At 45.6% G+C, this 14,583-nt stretch overlaps 1 pseudogene; it reads left to right on the top strand.

Annotated features, from left to right (window-relative positions):
• Positions 1–14,583, top strand: part of LOC125285606 — a 42,043-nt pseudogene that overhangs the window by 13,088 nt on the left and 14,372 nt on the right.

Genomic DNA, 14,583 nt, shown 5'->3' with positions numbered 1-14,583 from the left:
AAACAGAAACTGCTGCAGGATTATACACTACAGACAATCTAAACATAAACTGCTGCAGGATTATACACTACAGACAATACAAACATAAACTGCTGCAGGATTATAAACTACAGACCATACAAACATAAACTGCTGCAGGATTATACACTACAGACAATCTAAACATAAACTGCTGCAGGATTATACACTTCAGACAATCAAAACATAAACTGCTGCAGGATTACAGACAATCAAAACATAAACTGCTGCAGGATTATACACTTCAGACAATCAAAACATAAACTGCTGCAGGATTACAGACAATCTAAACATAAACTGGTGCAGGATTGTGCTTGTCTCCCTTTATCTGATTACTGTAATATCAGATTGACAGGCCTTATCTCTCTCTCTTTCTTTCTTTCTCTCTCTCTCTCTCTCTATATATATATATATATCGCTGGTTCTCATCCCTGCTCTGTTTCTGTGTGTGTGTGTGTGTGTGTGTGTGTGTGTGTGTGTGTTTGTGCAGGTCGCGGGGCGGAAAGGCTTCCCCCATGTCATCTATGCCCGGCTGTGGCGTTGGCCTGACCTGCACAAGAACGAGCTCAAGCACGTCAAATTCTGCCAGTACGCCTTCGACCTCAAGTATGACAACGTGTGCGTCAACCCGTACCACTACGAGAGAGTGGTGTCCCCAGGCATAGGTATGCTGGGGCCTTCTTTTGCAGCATCATTAGTAGCTTTCACATTTGATGACTTTCATACAGTATATGGCAGTTGGCTGCCCTGTGGGTGTACTACCATGGACAGGTTGAGTGTGTGAGCTCTGAAGAATCTGAAGAAACTGCCCAGAGATGGTAAGGAGATGAGGAGATGAGATGATAATGAGACGAGGAAATGAAATAATAAGGAGATGAGATGATGAGGAGATGAGAATGTGAGAAGATGAGATGGGATGATAATGAGATGGGATGATAAGGAGATGAGGTGATGAGATGAGATGATAAGGAGATGAGATGAGGAGATGAGATGATAAGGAGATGAGATGATAAGGAGGTGAGATGAGGAGGTGAGGAGATGAGATGAGGAGGAGATGAGATGAGATGAGGAGGTGAGGAGATGATGATGAGGAGATGAGATGAGGAGATGAGATGATGAGGGAGATGATAAGGAGATGAGGAGATGAGATGATAAGGAGATGAGATGAGGAGGTGAGGAGATGAGATGAGGAGATGAGGAGATGAGATGATAAGGAGATGAGATGGAGATGAGATGAGGAGATGAGGAGATGAGATGATGAGGAGATGAGATGATAAGGAGATGAGATAAGGAGATGAGGAGATGAGATGATAGGAGGAGATGAGGATGAGGAGGATGGATGGAGATGAGATGATGAGGAGATGAGATGAGGAGATGAGGAGGTGAGGAGATGAGATGAGGAGGTGAGGGATGAGAGGAGATGACATGAGGAGATGAGATGAGGATGGTGAGGAGATGAGATGATGATGGGAGATGAGATGAGATGAGATGATAATTAGATGAGGGAGGATGAGATGATAATTAAATGAGATGAGATGATAAGGAGGTAAGATAAGGAGATGAGGAGATGAGATGAGATGATAAGGAGATGAGATGATAATGAGATAGATGAGAGGAGATGAGGAGATGAGATGATAAGGAGATGAGGAGATGAGATGAGGAGATAAGAGGAGATGAGATGATGAGGAGATGAGATGATGAGGAGATGAGATGATAAGGAGATGAGGAGATGAGATGATAAGGAGATGAGATGAGGAGGTGAGGAGATGAGATGAGGAGGTGAGGAGATGAGATGAGGTGAGGAGATGAGATTAAAAAAAAGGAGATGACATGATAAGGAGATGAGGAGATGAGATAATAATTAGATGAGATGAGGAGGTGAGGAGATGAGATTAAAAAAAGATGAGATGATAAGGAGATGAGATGCGGAGGAGATGAGGAGATGAGATGATAATTAGATGAGATAAGGAGGAGATGAGATGATAATTAAATGAGATGAGATGATAAGGAGGTAAGATAAGGAGGTGAGATGATAATTAAATAAGATGAGGAGGAGATAAGATGATAAGGAGATGAGGATCTGTTTCTATTTCCCCTATGCACATACCTCATGTCCTCTAATAATGACCTTTCTCTTACGTCTCTCTTTGTCTCTCTAGTTATCTCAACATCTCTCATTCACCCCGTCTCCCCTTTCACATATTCTCTCTCTCTCTCTTTCTCTTATCTCTCTCTCTTTCTCCTTCTTTCTTACCCTAACTCTCTTTTCTCCCTCCTTTCCTTCCTCTTGCCCTCATTCTCGCTCTCTCTCTTTCTCTCTGCCTCCTGTTTTCTCTCTCTCTCTCGCTCTCTCTTTCTCTGCCTCCTGTTTTTCTCTCTCTCTCTGGTCTGCCTCCTGTTTTCTCTCTCTCTCTCTCTCTCTCTCCATCTCTCTCTGGTCTGCCTCAATGTTTTTAGTTGTGCATCTTGTCTTTTTGCAGTAATTTGAATATGCTCTAAACATTGGTGTAATAAAGGAGGGTTAATCTCTCTCTCTCTCTCTCCCTCTCTCTCCCTCTCTCTCTCTCTCCCTCTCTCTGTCTCTCTCTCTCTCTTGTTGTCTCCATGCAGTGGGACTGAGTCTGCAGAACCCAGGTGAGTGTGGGTATTCACGCACCCATCTCCACCCTCTGCTCGGCTTCTCTTCGAAAAGGCATGTCAGCTTATCATAACAGCCATATCATTTCTTTAAATGCTTACGGGCTTAAGCTCCTAAAGTTTCCTTTGGAGACGTCTGTCTCGTCTTATGCACAAACAGGTTTACACTTTATGCCTTGACATTGAACCCTTCAACAGGTACTGTCACACCAGTGCAACGAGAATGTTGTGGAATGAACGTTCTAAAGAGTATCTGGGTTCATCGAATCGATTTTTTTACAGCCTATGATCCAGACAGAGCCCTAGAGAGAGATCTAAAAGGCTCTGGAACCAACATGGACATTTAGAACCTTAAACTGTTGCAGAAGCGGAATCTTTTGTTAGAATGTTCAAAAACTCCCGGCTGAAGGGAATCAGTTCAAAGCAATGGCTGCAGCCCTCTCATGTAGGGACTGTGTGTGTGTGTGTGTGTGTGTGTGTGTGTGTCTGGAGGGAACAGATGGTGGTGATCTACCTGAGGAGAGACAGAGATGCTGCGAGCTTCCCTGTGTGTGTGTGTGTGTGTGTGTGTGTGTGTGTGTGTGTGTGTGTGTGTGTCTACAGTGCATAGGTAAGGGGTATGAATACTTATGCACCCTGTATTTTAATGAAGAACATTTATTTATTTACAATACATTATTCATTCACAAAGAAAATTGGTGTCTTTAAAGGTTGGATTTTTCCTCATTTTTTTAATTAAGGCATTAAGATCCATTTCCAAAAGATGATTTTTTTATTCCTCTTTTTATTCAACTTTAGCATGGGGCTGAAGACTTTTTATAGGCACTGTATGTCTGTATCTGTCTGTGTATGTGTGTGTATGTGCGTGCGCGCATAAGCAAGCAATCAGTCATCATGAAGGCAGGACAGATTAAGGCTCCTTCACATGCTGAGATGAGGCTCTTGATGGAGAGTTAGTAGCTGAAAGTGTGTGATATGTGCATATTAAAGTGTGTGATGATTGTGTGTGTGTGTGTGTGTGTGTGTGTGTGTGTGTGTGTGTGTGTGTGTGTGTGTGTGTGTGTGTGTGTGTGTAATATATATCTTTGAGTATCTCTGATTATATGTGTGTGTTCGAGGGTTCTTCTCCCTACCGCAATTAACCGGCTCCTGATTTTTGGTGGAGGTGATTAGTGAGCCCTGGTGAATATTCATGAGGATGGGAGCTGCTGGTGTTTATGAGAACTTTACCGCTTCACTCTAAGGTTCAGTCTGAGGCAAAGCTGTCAAAGCCAATAGCAGGCATGGGCTGGGTGTCCCTGTCTACCTACTGCGCTGCTACAAAACCTGAAAACACTGTTCATGGAGCATAGTGTGTGCTGGTGAATAGATTAGCATTTTGCGGCAGCCGTGGCCTACTGGTTAGCGCTTCGGACTTGTAACTGGAGGGTTGCCAGTTCGAACCCCGACCAGTAGGCACGGCTGAAGTGCCCTTGAGCAAGGCACCTAACCCCTCACTGCTCCCCGAGCGCCGCTGTTGTAGCAGGCAGCTCACTGCGCCAGGATTAGTGTGTGCTTCACCTCACTGTGTGTTTACTGTGTGCTGAGTGTGTTCACGGGATCAAAAGAGTATATGTACTATACTATACTATACTGTACTATACTAGTAGTTTAAATGGCCCTCGTATGGACCGTGTAGGTTATATTCTGAGACAGAGGTTAAATACCATGTGATGCGATCTAGGAAACCAGACCACATGGTGCACTCAAACATCCTTGATTTTGGCTCCCTTTTTACCCTCTCTGGTGAAATGTCACCAATTTAAGATTCTGAAATTCCATCCTAGCAACATTCTAGACACTGTCTCCTAGCAAAATCCAGGATACCATCCTCCCAAAATCTTGGATGTTGCTAGGATGGAATCAGAATCATAAATGTGGCAAAAATGCACCATGTGGTGTGTTTTCCTAGATCACATCACATATTTGTTAATAAAAATGAATCAGTAAATGAATCAGAATCAGTATTTGTACTAATGTCAGATGATGTGATGTATGTTAAATGTGTTATGAGTAGGCTGTGTGAGCGTGTGGACTGTAACGTGGCCATCTTTAATGCTCCTCTCACCTGTCTTCTTCTTCCATTCTGTTGCCATGACACCCCACCTTTTCCTCACGTCCCGTACTCTCCCGCTATCCTCTCTGCTCTCTCTCTCCCTGTCTCTCTCTCTCTCCTCTCTCTCTCTCCCTGTCCTCTCTCTCTCTCTGCTCTCTCTCTCCCTGTCCTCTCTCTCTCCTCCTCTCTCTCTCCCTGTCCTCTCTCTCTCTCTCTCTCTCTCTCTCCCCTGTCCTCTCTCTCTCTCTCTCCTCTCTCTCTCTCTCCCTGTCCTCTCTCTCTCTTTCCTCTATTCCTTATCCTCTTTCCTTCATCCCTCTTTTCCCCTACTCTCATCCCCCTTTGTCTCTCTCTCTCTCTCTCTCTCTCTCTCTCTCTCTCTATCAAGGTCAGTCATTTTATTTTACTCTCTCTCTCTCTCTCTTGCCCTCAGTACCTCTTTACCCCACTCTCAATGCTCTTTTCTCTCTCACACACACACACACACACATACACATGCACACTCATGCACACACACACACACACACACACACACACACACACACACACACACACACACACATACACACACACACACTCTCTCTCTCTTTTTCTCTCTCTCTCTCACACACACACACACACACACACGCACACACACACACTCATATATGCACACACACACACTCATATATGCACACACACACACACACTCTCTCTCTCTCTCTCTCTCTCTCTCTCTCACACACACATGCACACACACACACACACACTTACACACACACACACACACACACACACACACACACACACACATATATACACACACACACTCTCTCTCTCTTTTTCTCTCTCTCACACACACACACACACACACACACACACACACACACACACACACACACTCATAAATGCACACACACACACTCATATATGCACACACACTCATGTATGCACACACACACACACACTCATATATGCACACACACACACACACACACACACTCTCTCTCTCTCTCTCTCTCTCTCTCACACACAAACACACACACACACACACACTTACACACACACTCACACATTCACACACACACACACACACACAATCAAGGTCGGGACTTTTACTGGCTTTAGAGCAGCTTTATAGTCCTCCTGTCGGTTCTGTTCCTGTGTTGTGAAAGTTAAAGCGTGTGCCTCCCCCCCCAGGACCTCCAGGCAGGCCCATTAAGGAGGAGTACATCAATAAAGTATCTATCTATCTATCTATCTATCTATCTATCTATCTATCTATCTAAAGCGTGTGCCTCCCCCCCCAGGACCTCCAGGCAGGCCCATTAAGGAGGAGAACATCAATAAAGTATCTATCTATCTATCTATCTATCTATCTATCTATCTATCTATCTAAAGCGTGCCTCCCCCCCCAGGTCCGCCAGGCAGGCCCATTAAGGAGGAGTACATCCACGACTGCATCCAGATGGGCGTCGGCCCGGCATGCCCCAGGGGACCACCCTGGGTCGATGAAGATGCCCCCGCCCGAGCACTACGGCCAGCCCCTGCCCCCGCTGCAACTGCCCCCCGAGCCCCCACGAGCACCCCCGCCAGTCACCCTCTACCCAACCCCTCTCCCCCCGGTGGAGTACAGCACAGTCACCCTCTAATGCAACATGCCCCTCTACCCCAACATGCCCCTCTGCCCCAACATACCCCCAACATACCCCTCTACCCCAACACACCCCTCTACCCCAACACACCCCTCTACCCCAACATACCCCTCTACCCCAAGCATACCCCCTCTACCCTTCCATCTCGTGATTCAGTTGGGAAATGCATTTTGAGTGTGTGGATCATGTTGTTTGCAGAATCTAAAAGCCTAAATATTGGTTTAAAGCAGCACTAGCGGTTTAAAAGCAGCACTGAAGGGTTTAAAGTAGCCTAGAAATCTAGACGCTCCCTAGCTAAATTGCTGCCCGGGCTAGTCTAGCAACTCTCCATTGGCTTGCGAGCTGGAAAAATTAAACTTCGATAGGGCCAATCACATGCGTGTGTGTATAGAGGCGTTAGGCCGGGCTTAACATAATTATTGATGGCAGGTTACAGCTTGGTTTGGCTTGAATTCCCTGCTACTTGAAAACAAAGAAGATGGATGTTGCTGTTGGTGAACAAGCGTGACCATGAATAAGCTTTTTTAAGTTGGCAAAGTTTGAACTAGCCAACTAGCCGGCTGGTGGAAAAGCATGTGACTCAGCGCTGTCCTATTGCGTACAGAGGGAATTTGAAAGACAACCGATTATCCCACCCCTCTGACCGAGCACTGCCAACGGTGAGTGCCCAGACCCTGCATTTTAATGTGGGTCTGGCTCGTCGAACTAGGTTTAAAAGCTGCGGCTAAAGAACATTTGAATGTGTGTCTGGCTCGTCAGGCTAGGTTTAAAGCTGCGCTAAAGAACATTTGAATGTGTGTCTGGCTCGTCAGGCTAGGTTTAAAGCTGCGCTAAAGAACATTTGAATGTGTGTCTGGCTCATCAGGCTCGGTTTAAAGCTGCGCTAAAGAACATTTGAATGTGTGTCTGGCTCGTCAGGCTAGGTTTAAAGCTGCATTAAAGAACATTTGCTCTCAGGGTCCCCCTACAGATGAGAAGCGGAATAATAAACAAACTAATCAAACTATGCATCTTTTGCAACAAAGTATGAACATAACTCCGATACAGTATAGAGGGAATGCACCGACAACAGTCTGTAGAAAGAGATCTCTGAATACCTGTAGCATAGGAGCTCTTTTCCATTTTCATTTCGGAGGGGGTGGAACGTTTCTTCCTGAACACTAAAACTTCCTATGGCTGTTTTACAAGCGATAAGGCCTGCTCAGAGTGCGGCAGAAGTGCCGTTCGCCCTATTAAGATTAGATTAGATTAGATTAGATTCAACTTTATTATCATTGTGCAGAGTACAAGTACACAGTTAGCGTCTAACCAGAAGCCCTTTTGAGTTTATGTGCCATCGAAATGATTTTGGAAACGGTATTTTAAGGTCAAAAAACTGTTTAGGGGGACTTTAATAAAGGAGTGTTAAATCTCTCTTCTCTCTCTCTCGCCCCCCCTCCAGCCCCAGGCCCTATGATGCCCATGTCAGGGGGCCTCGGTGATGGTCTCCTGCAGATCGCCTCGTCTCAGGGTCAGGTGCTGGCAGCCTCCCCCCCCCCCTCCCCCCCCACACGGCCCCCCCCAACCTCCTCCCACAGCCCCCCAACCCCCTCCTCCCAACCAGAACGGCTACAGCACCCCCAAACACACGCAGACGCAAGGCACCTTCCACAGTGAGTACACACACACACACACACACACACACTAGCACACAGACAGACATAACATTATTTTACAGCTCTTCAGAATGCTGTAGAAAGTTCCATTAACATGAATTAGGCGGGGTCTAATAAATCAGAAAAATGACCGCTGCACATTTTTAATGACCACTGTCCATGGCGAAGGGTTTTGTGTTTCTGATTCACATCTTTCATATCATTCCGCAAGTAGTTTGTTTGCTATCGCAATGGAACTTCATTGAAAGTGTAAGTCAGCAACTAATACGTTGCTATGCAACATCTGAAACTTTCAAGTTCTATTTGTATGGTGAACTATACGTTGCTATGCAAAATCTGGAACTTCCAAGTTCTATTTGTATGGTGAACTCAGAGGCTCTGAGTGAACTAATATGTTGCTATGCAACATCTGGAACTTCCAAGTTCTATTTCTCTCTAGTTCTCTGAGCTATTTGTTTTCTCAGGGGAAGCCGAGATGCTAAAAATAATCTAAAAATGCACATTGTATGAAGTTTCTTTTCTCTTTTTGGCCAGTAGCCATATAATAAGCGGGATAATTTCCTGTTCACCCCTGTTGGGACTTATTTTACGATAAAGACCGGAGGACAATACATTATCCCTTACATAAACACACAATATAATCACACAGATGCAAGGCTCCCTCCACTGTGAGTGGACACACACATACACATGTGTACACTCATACACACTGTATTGGTTTGGCGTGTGTGTGTGTGTACCTCATACACACTGTACTGGTTAATGGCCGTGTGTATTGTGTGTGTATACACTCACACACTGTACTGGTTAATGGCGTGTGTGTGTGTGTGTGTACACTCCTTTTACACTGTGGTTAATGGCGTGTGTGTGTACACTCATACACACACTGTACTGGTTAATGGCCGTGTGTGTGTGTGTACACTCATACACACTGTACTGGTTAATGGCCGTGTGTGTGTATTATTGTGTACTCCTTACACACTGTACACTATTATACTGGTGCCGTTAATGGCCTTGTGTGTGTGTGTGTGTGTGTGTGTGTGTACACACTGAACTGGCCATTGTGTGTGTGTACTCATACACTGTACTGGTTAATGGCGTGTGTGTGTGTGTGTACACTCATACACACACTATGTACACTCATACCACTGTACTGGTTAATGGCGTGTGTGTGTGTACACTCCTACACACTGTGTGTGTGTGTGTGTGTACACTCCTTACACTGTACTGGTTAATGGCGTTATTATGTGTGTGTGTGCACTCACTCACACTGTACTGGTTAATGTGTGTGTGTGTGTGTACACTCCCTTACACACTGAACTGGTTAATGGCGTGTGTGTGTGTGTGTACACTCATACACACTGAACTAGTTAATGGCGTGTGTGTGTGTACACTCATACACTGGGCAGTTAATGGCTGGTTAATGGCGTGTGTGTGTGTGTGTGTGTGTGTACACTCATACACACTGAACTGGTTAATGGCGTGTGTGTGTGTGTGTGTGTACACTCCTTCTGTGATAATGGCGTGTGTGTGTGTACACTCATACACTGTACTGGATTAATGGCGTGTGTGTGGCCTTACACACTGTACTGGTTAATGGCCGTGTGTGTGTGTACACTCATACACACTGTACTGGTTAATGGCCGTGTGTGTGTGTGTGTACACTCATACACACTGTACTGGTTAATGGCCGTGTGTGTGTGTACACTCATACACACTGTACTGGTTAATGGCGTGTGTGTGTGTGTGTGTGTACACTCATACACACTGTACTGGTTAATGGCCGTGTGTGTGTGTGTGTGTGTACACTCATACACACTGAACTGGTTAATGGCGTGTGTGTGTGTGTGTGTGTACACTCATACACACTGTACTGGTTAATGGCGTGTGTGTGTGTGTGTGTGTACACTCATACACACTGTACTGGTTAATGGCCCGTGTGTGGTACACTCATACACACTGTACTGTGTGGTGTGTGTGTGTGTGTACACTCATACACACTGAACTAGTTAATGGCGATGTGTGTGTGTGTGTGTGTACACTCATACACACTGTACTGTTAATGGCCCGTGTGTGTGTACACTCATACACACTGTACTGGTTAATGGCCGTGTGTGTGTGTGTGTGTGTACACTCATACACTGTACTGGTTAATGGCGTGTGTGTGTGTGTGTGTGTACCTCATACACACTGTACTGGTTAATGGCTGTATTATTGTGTGTGTGTGTACACTCCATACACACTGAACACAGTTAATGGCGTGTGTGTGTGTGTGTGTACACTCATACACACTGTATGGTTAATGGCGTGTGTGTGTGTGTACACTCATACACACACTGGTTAATGGCGTGTGTGTGTGTACATGGCACTGTGTGTGTGTGTGTGTGTGTACACTCCATACACACTGAACTGGTAATGGCGTGTGTGTGTGGCTCCTTACACACTGAACTGGTTAATGGCACACTGTACTGGTTAATGTGTGTGTGTGTGTGTGGCCTCATACACACTGTACTGGTTAATGGCGTGTGTGTGGTTATTATTGTGTACTCATACACACTGTACTGGTTAATGGCGTGTGTGTGTGTACACTCATACACTGAACTGGTTAATGGCGTGTGTGTGTGTGTGTGTGTGTACACTCATACACACTGAACTGGTTAATGGCCGTGTGTGTGTGTACACTCATACACACTGAACTGGTTAATGGCCGTGTGTGTGTGTGTGTGTGTACACTCATACACACTGAATGCTGAGTTAATGGCGGGTGTGTTGTGTACACTCCATACACACTGTGCTGGATTAATGGCGTATTATTGTGTGTGTGTACACTCATACACACTGAACTGGTTAATGGCGTGTGTGTGTGTGTGTGTACACTCATACACACTGAACTGGTTAATGGCCGTGTGTGTGTGTGTGTGTGTAATGGCACTCCTGTACTCATACACTGTACTGGTTAATGGCGTGTGTGTGTGTGTGTGTACACTCATACACACTGAACTTGGTTAATGGCCGTGTGTGTGTGTACACTCCTTACACTGTACTAGTTAATGGCGTGTGTGTGTGTACACTCATACACACTGAACTGGTTAATGGCCGTGTGTGTGTGTGTGTGTGTACACTCATACACACACTGTACTGGTTAATGGCGTGTGTGTGTGTGTGTGTGTGTGTACACTGAACATAGCCATGTGTGTGAACTGTGTTACAATACACACGTTAATGTGTGTGTGTGTGTGTACACTCATACACACTGTACTGGTTAATGGCCGTGTGTGTGTGTACACACACACACACTGAACTGGTTAATGGCGTGTGTGTGTGTACCTCCTTTTTACTGTTGTTAATGGCGTGTGTGTGTACGCTGTGTACACGCTGTACTGGTTAATGGCGCGTGTGTGTGTACACTCATACACTGAACTGGTTAATGGCCGTGTGTGTTGTGTGTGTGTACACTCATACACTGAACTGGTTAATGGCGTGTGTGTGTGTGTATTATTGTGTACACTCATACACACTGAACTGGTTAATGGCTGTGTGTGTGTGTACACTCCATACACACTGTACTGGATTAATGGTATTATTGTGTGTGTGTGTGTACACTCATACACTGAACTTCAATGGCGTTGTGTGTGTGTGTGTGTGTGTGTGTGTGTACTGAACTGGTTAATGGCGTGTGTGTGTGTGTGTGTTGTGTGTGTGTGTGTGTGTACTGGTTAATGGCGTGTGTGTGTGTGTGTACTGGTTAATGGCCGTGTGTGTGTGTGTGTGTGTGTACTGTACTGGTTAATGGCCGTGTGTGTGTGTGTGTGTGTACTGGTTAATGGCCGTGTGTGTGTGTGTGTACTGGTTAATGGCCGTGTGTGTGTGTGTGTACTGTACTGGTTAATGGCCGTGTGTGTGTGTGTGTGTGTACACTCATACACACTGAACTGGTTAATGGCGTGTGTGTGTGTACACTCATACACACTGTACTGGTTAATGGCGTTATTGTGTGTGTACCACTCACACACTGTACTAGTTAATGGCGTGTGTGTGTGTGTGTGTGTGTACTGAACTGGTTAATCCGTGTGTGTGTGTGTGTGTACACACTGTACTGAACTGGTTAATGGCCCGTATTATTTGGGTACACTCTCCACTGTACATGGCGTGTGTGTGTGTACTGGTTAATGGCGTGTGTACACTGTACACTGTCTGGTTAATGGCCGTGTGTGTGTGTGTGTGTGTGTGTACTGTACTGGTTAATGGCCTGAATGGTTAATGTGTGTGTGTGTGTGTGTGTACTCATACACACTGAACTAGTTAATGGCGTGTGTGTGTGTGTGTGTGTACACTCATACACACTGTACTTAATGGGTTATTGTGTGTGTGCCTCATACACACTGTACTAGTTAATGGCGTGTGTGTGTTATTGTGTGTGTACTCATACACACTGAACTGGTTAATGGCGTGTGTGTGTGTGTGTGTGTGTGTGTGTGTGTACTGAACTGGTTAATGGCCGTGTGTGTGTGTGTGTGTGTGTGTGTGTGTGTGTGTGTGTGTGTGTACTGGTTAATGGCCGTGTGTGTGTGTGTGTACTGGTTAATGGCGTGTGTGTGTGTGTGTGTGTGTGTACTGTACTGGTTAATGGCGTGTGTGTGTGTGTGTGTGTGTACTGGTTAATGGCCGTGTGTGTGTGTGTGTACTGGTTAATGGCTGTGTGTGTGTGTGTGTGTACACTCATACACACTGAACTGGTTAATGGCCGTGTGTGTGTGTGTGTGTGTACACTCATACACTGTACTGGTTAATGGCGTGTGTGTGTGTACACTCATACACTGTACTGGTTAATGGCGTGTGTGTGTGTACACTAACTGTACTGGTTAATGGTGTGTGTGTGTGTGTGTACACTCATACACACTGTACTAGTTAATGGCGTGTGTGTGTACACTCCATACACATACTGTACTGGTGTGTGTGTGTACACTCATACACACTGTACTGGTTAATGGCCGTGTGTGTGTGTGTGTGTGTGTACTGTACTGGTTAATGGCGTGTGTGTGTGTGTGTGTACACTCATACACACTGAACTGGTTAATGGCTGTGTGTGTGTGTACACTCATACACACTGTACTGGTTAATGGCCGTGTGTGTGTGTACACTCATACACACTGAACTGGTTAATGGCCGTGTGTGTGTGTGTGTGTGTGTGTGTGCACTCATACACACTGAACAGTTAATGGCGTGTGTGTGTGTGTGTGTGTACACTCATACACACTGTACTGGTTAATGGCGTGTGTGTGTGTGTGTGTACACTCATACACACTGTACTGGTTAATGGCGTGTGTGTGTGTACACTCATACACACTGTACTGGTTAATGGCGTGTGTGTGTGTACACTCATACACACTGTACTGGTTAATGGCCGTGTGTGTGTGTGTGTGTGTGTGTACTGAACTGGTTAATGGCCGTGTGTGTGTGTGTGTGTACACTCATACACACTGAACTGGTTAATGGCCGTGTGTGTGTGTACACTCATACACACTGTACTGGTTAATGGCCGTGTGTGTGTGTACACACACACACACTGAACTGGTTAATGGCCGTGTGTGTGTGTACACTCATACACACTGTACTGGTTAATGGCCGTGTGTGTGTGTGTGTGTGTGTGTACTGTACTGGTTAATGGCTGTGTGTGTGTGTACACTCATACACACTGAACTGGTTAATGGCGTGTGTGTGTGTGTGTGTGTACACTCATACACACTGAACTGGTTAATGGCCGTGTGTGTGTGTGTGTGTGTACACTCATACACACTGTACTGGTTAATGGCCGTGTGTGTGTGTACACTCATACACACTGTACTGGTTAATGGCGTGTGTGTGTGTGTGTGTGTGTACACTCATACACACTGAACTGGTTAATGGCCCGTGTGTGTGTGTGTGTGTGTGTGTGTGTGTACTGAACTGGTTAATGGCCGTGTGTGTGTGTGTGTGTGTGTGTGTGTGTGTGTACTGGTTAATGGCTGTGTGTGTGTGTGTGTACTGGTTAATGGCGTGTGTGTGTGTGTACTGTACTGGTTAATGGCGTGTGTGTGTGTGTGTGTACTGGTTAATGGCGTGTGTGTGTGTGTGTACTGGTTAATGGTGTGTGTGTGTGTGTGTGTGTGTGTGTGTGTGTGTGTGTGTACTGGTTAATGGCCGTGTGTGTGTGTACATCTGTGTTCATTTGTCTCATCACTGGTTAACCTCTCTGCTTTGTTTTGTTTCTCTCCCTCCCAACCTGCAGCCACGTGGACAGGCAGCAGCACGGCCTCCTATACCCCCGTAGGACCCCAGCAGAACGGGCGCTCTCATCAGCCGCCTCTCCACCACCCATCCCACTTCTGTAACTACCCTTCATTACTCTTTAGCGCATTACTGTAACTACCCTTCATTACTCTTTAGCGCATTACTGTAACTACCCTTCATTACTCTTTAGCGCATTACTGTAACTACCCTTCATTACTCTTTAGCGCATTACTGTAACTACCCTTCATTAGCGCATTACTGTAACTACCCTTCA

This window comes from Alosa alosa, chromosome 20 (assembly GCF_017589495.1).
Source record: "Alosa alosa isolate M-15738 ecotype Scorff River chromosome 20, AALO_Geno_1.1, whole genome shotgun sequence".
NCBI classification, from domain to species: domain Eukaryota; kingdom Metazoa; phylum Chordata; class Actinopteri; order Clupeiformes; family Clupeidae; genus Alosa; species Alosa alosa.
The sequence above is the reverse complement of the archived record's forward strand: the minus strand, read 5'-3'. Positions and strand labels throughout refer to the sequence as shown.